The sequence below is a fragment of the Felis catus genome, chromosome D1, assembly GCF_018350175.1.
Source record: "Felis catus isolate Fca126 chromosome D1, F.catus_Fca126_mat1.0, whole genome shotgun sequence".
Lineage (NCBI taxonomy): Eukaryota > Metazoa > Chordata > Mammalia > Carnivora > Felidae > Felis > Felis catus.
Genome location: NC_058377.1, coordinates 41,810,273 through 41,815,706, shown reverse-complemented (window position 1 = coordinate 41,815,706; position 5,434 = coordinate 41,810,273). Strand labels below are relative to the sequence as shown.

Here is a 5,434-nt window from a genome sequence, read left to right as displayed (position 1 = left end):
AAAACCTTCCCTGTCCAATCATCACAGAATGGTTGGAGCTCTCTTTTAAATGAAATTAAAACTTGAGATGCCATGAACACAAGCAAAATAATAGGATGATTGGAGTAAAATGTCAAATATAGCCTCAGAATAAACATAAAAAATCATGAGGAAAAGACAAACAAGCAAAAACACAACGAACAAAAAGTAAAGTGTCACAAAGGACAGCTTGCTGAAAGTTTCATGCTACCATGACTCTTGTATTTCATCCATGGGTACCATCTTTTGTTGGGATTCAAGAGCAAGAAATAAACTGCCTAATACAACAGTATTCTCTGGAAGCAGAGATCGATTCCATAAATAAATAACAGTCCATGCCTACCGTGTACCATGTTCTGTGCTGGGTACTGAGTATACACCAGTGTTTTTTAATCAGGAGTAATTTTGTTTCTTAGGGGATGTTTAGCAATATCTGGAGGCATTTTTGTTTGTATAACTGGGAATGATGAGGCAGGTGGGATACTACTGGTATCTAGTGGGTGGGGCTCCTACAATTCACAGGGCACAGGGCAAAGACTTACTTGGCCCAAAATGTCAATAATGCCAAAGTTGAGAAACCATCCTGTAAACTGAAGAACAAGCAGATACGTTCTTTGCCCTTAAGTAGACATATTGTAAAGAAACATACAAACAAATGTATAAAAAATTATCAAAAGTGCTTTGACCCAAAGAACAAGGATTAGTAGAGCAGATGGGTAGCACAAAAAGGAACAGGGACCCACAGATGACAGGTACTCAATTTTTTTTTTTACTTGGTCAAGTGCCACTTTAATAGGCTAGAAATAAAAAAATCTGTCTTTGAAGAATATCAAGAGCCATCCGTGGGCCAGAACAGAAAGCAGAGGCACAGTACTTAGGGCCTAGGGGAAAACAGCAGGCTGAGTGGGAGGTCAGTGTCCAACATCTTCTCCTGGGGAAATTCCTTGGGCCCCTCCATGCTGTTGTCATGACTCTCCATCTCCAGGTAGACATCCAGCAGCACACACAGGTGCTGCAGCTGGTTGGTCAAGAGCCGACGGCTGGGTCGGGGGCCGCACAGCTCCTTGTAGCACATGCTGACCTTGCTCTCCATGGCCTGAATGTTGTCATCGTTACTATTGGTTTCTCTCCTTTCCAGTTCAGACACAGCTGGAAGATGGGATCGAGGAGTAGCTGGGGTTCAGCTTGGAGTTTGGCTGTGCCCCTTTCCACGAGTGTCATGTAGTAAAGATTGGTGTCCTCATCCAGTCCCGCCTCCACAATGTCCTGGGTGAAATGCAGCTCCATGTAATACTCATGGGCAATTGTTACCCACTTTACCAGGCAGGAGACAACCTTTGCAAGGAAGAGGTACTGGCAATCACTGGTAACTGGTACAATGCCATGTTTCAGGGATGCAAACTATTTGTGGAGGGCCAGGAGGGACTGCACCCTGGTCTTCAGCAGTTTCATGGTGGTCTCCATGTGGCTGGTGCTCAGTGAGTGCTCAGCAATCACCGTGTGCTGGGGCTGCTCTTTGGGGAAGTGGAGGCCACCTACCTCCTGTACCCACAAATAGGGGTGACCTAGGTCAAGTACATAGTCTCTTAAAGTCAGGATGCCAACTTTATCAACTTTGATTGGCTGGATTCGGAGTCTTCTTTCCATGATCCCCTGGATACAAATAGCTCAGGACTGAGTCAGGAGACAGCAAGTCACCTGCACTGATGGGGGTGATCAGCTCTGTGGTGGTTGTCACTTTGGCCTTTACCGTCATGATGTTGAGGTTCATGAGGTAGTAGAAAGTCAGGTGAAGCACACTGTCATCTTTGCACTTCAGGTCCAGCATGACAGATAGCGGGTGCCTCTTCAGCATCTCCTTGCGCTTGTCATCCAACTGAACTCCCAGTGTGGGTAGCCGGCATTTCGTGGTCTGCTCCTCTTCAGCATCGGAGTCACTCCCATCATCTTGGGAGTCTTCAGGAGGCTTAAATAGAGCCTTGGCTTCATCCACACTGCCTTCGATTGCCACAGACAACGTCTTATCACAGGCCTACCCATACGCAGTGGCCTGGACAAAGAGGACATAGAGAGGTGGCGGCAGATGTCTAGCTGTCTCATATTGCTTATGGGCCTGGTCGAACGGTATGAATAGGTACTCTTTCACTGGGAAGGAAGCCTGCATGATGCTATTGAGGCAAGGATGGAGGCTGCTCAGGTATTCCTTCTTCACCTCAATCTTCTGAAGGATCTTCTCCTTGTTGGACAGGCACACTTGGTACTTCTCTGCCAGCCTTTTTTGCTGCTCCAGTCCCAGTCCAGATGTGCCAGGGTTTGCTGGTGAGGGTCTCCCATGGTGACTTCAGCCTTGCTAATATCTGGAGGAGCCTCCTTATAAAACTCCTCTAAACTGACCAGATCAGTTTCTTCATGTTTCAACTTAAACTCCAGACATTTGGTGATCTCTTTCTGCAGGTGCATCACCTCATACAACAGGTTCTGGAGCTGCAGGTGATAGGCATCTACTTTCTGCATGGCCTCATGGGTCTGGTCTCTTCCTTTCTTCAACCTGATATGGGCCAATCGATTAAGCTTCTTTAGAGTCATGAAATGCACACAGCTCTGGATCCTCTGATCTTCTATCTCAACTGCCACATCCTTGTCTCCTCGGCTCTTCAGGTCCTGGATCTCAGCCATGAGCCTCTGCATCTCCTGGCACATGTACTTGTACAGCTCATAGTCTCTCTCAGGGTCCCGCAGGTCCACCTCAGCCTCCTAGCTGTAGTATTTACCCTCCTGTTCTGTGTCAGAATGGTTACGCTTGCCTTCAGATGGAGTTCCATCACTTCAGATCACTTTGGGCTTCCGTTTCTTGCTTGATTCTGATGACATGGTTGTTTGGTAAGGTCAGGAGGAAATAGAGACCACGCATAGCCCCGAACCTATCCCTGATAACTCAAATTTTTGTTGACTCTATAAAACCCCTTCTATCACCCACTAATTATAACAACCCGTAATATAAAGATATTTTCCGTTCAATTTTTTTAACTCCTTTGCTCTTTGAATCATATTAGCTTATGTGAAAACTGCACACTTAGAATGTTCTTTGAACTTTACATCAACTCCAGCTGTGGCAGCCATTCCTGCAATGCTTTCATAGACTTGCTATCCACGAACCCTCTATAGCACAAATGGAGCTTCAGCTATTTAATCTGGACTTCTCAGTGTCAGAGTCCATGCCTGGGAGGGTGTGAGGGAGATTTTCTCTGATGACAGTAAGATGAAATATGGAATTGTATAGAAGCATGAGGAGAAGAAGCTGTCAATTATGTGGTAGGTTTTAGTGCTCAGTTGAGGACCTTTATCATCTGCAGAGGATGCTGTCAGCCTCTTCTCATACTTCTGGGTGGAGCACCAGCATTGTCCTTGAGAGACACTGCTTCCTCACACTGTAGACCAGAACTTTCTGGCCCTAGGGAAAGTCATAACCAATGATACTCAAGCCTGGACATTGGTTGGACTTTGTGAAAAAAGTTTTCATTCTGATTGTTAACAAGAAAATATAGGAGTCTAGATTTGCTGGCAATTGTCTCACCACAAAGAAAAGAGTGCCTTCCTTAATATAGAGCCAATCCAGAGGGAATCAAAGCAGGGCAATGAATCAATGATATAATTTCAGCCTCAGAATCCAGCATTGCTCAATGCCATCTAACTTGGGTAAATGTGTCAATTTGGTTTAAATCACAATATAACTAAGTAAGATTGAACCTACATGTGGTCCTGAGCTGAACTCCAATCAAACTCAGATAAAAAGGACATGGTCCAGCCATTTAGAATTTCACATTTATTATTTATTATTTTTTTTTATTTTAATTCGTATGTTTTAATTCATTATGTAATAATATCAGTCTATTTTACAAGTTAGGTGTATGAGAATGTATGAAATAGAAATGGTAGGAAAAAAACTAAACATAAGTCAGGAATATGAATTTTTCCAAAACCAGGGGCCAAAGGAAGATGTGTTGCCTGCAGGGCCCAAGGAGGAGGCAGGGAGGGGGTGGGAAGAGCATCCACTCTTCCATTTTATTTGTGAGCACCTATCATTTTTTAGTCACTATACCTAGATAATGCATATGGGCGATTATCTTTATTTTATTAGACTTTATACTTAGTAATTTTCCCAAATCACAGAATAATTAAGTGATCATCCAGATTTTGAACCCAACTCTTTCTTGATTCTGAAGCTCCCACACTTTGCTCCAAATCATGTTTTCTTTCTGTAATTATCATATGAAAATATTTTATGTAATAAGATTGAAATACATTTCTATTAGTGTGCAGAAGAAGGAAAAATATAAGTACAAAAGTGTTTCACAGACCAAATATTGAAGTTTTATAGGGTGTGGAAAGGAGAAAAGATGGAAAGGGGCTTTTAAGACTAATTTTTACTGGCCCTTTGGGTTAAGCCCTGTTCTAAGTGTTTTCTATATTAATTAATTTACCCTCACGGTAACCTTATCAAATGATTGCTATTATCCCCAATTTTAAAGATGACCCAGAAAGTGGACAGGTGAACTAATCTGCCCAAACAACTGAACTAGCAGTTGAACCCAGGTGGTCTAGCTCCAGAGCACACATCTACACGCTATACTGCCTCTCATATGGGTATACACAAGTTACAGGAAGTATATGCACATCAGTGACAAGAAATAAATGAGTATCATGATTTAGATATCAATTTGATATTTGCTTATAGCCAAATCAAACTCATTTTTAAATTATTTACAGATGGCTTATAGAGATTTATTTTGCAAAATGCTTCGTTTGGGATTACCAACTCCATACACTATAGATTAGACACTTTTTGGATGTGACGTGGACAATTATAAAAGGTAATACGTTATAGCCAAAGATTAAACTTTAGCTTAACAGAGAATATATGACAACTCTTAGAACTTATTTTTTGGCTTGCAGCACAGCTTAAGTCAATATATTTATTCAGCAACTATTTTTTGTTTATGCCTACCCTTACCAAACATAGAGCCTAGAAAGCTAGTTACAGTTCTATCAGACAAAAATATAAGATAAGGTTATTTTCTGAAATGATATAATTTATGTCTATGTGTGCACATGTGCGTATACCCACAAATTTATACATTCATCTATTCACATAAACACATGCACACATATGAATGTAACTCCCTGTATGCTTTTACATACAATGGGTTATATCTGAAAAAGAAGAAATAAGTCCTAATAATTTTAGTTGAATCTGCTTTTGTCTTAAAACATGGCATAGAAATGTTAACATTCCGTATCAAAGCCCTATAGCAAAATTTCAAATCAAAATTGTTAGAAATATCACATTTAATCAACACTTTCTATAATACAAACTTCCTAAGAATTTTTTTTAGTGTTTATTTATTTATTTATTTGT

General features: G+C 41.3%; 1 pseudogene; it reads right to left on the bottom strand.

Annotated features, from left to right (window-relative positions):
• Window positions 1-286: 286 nt before the first annotated feature.
• LOC101088430 lies at window positions 287-2,889 on the bottom strand (annotated as a pseudogene).
• Window positions 2,890-5,434: the final 2,545 nt, after the last annotated feature.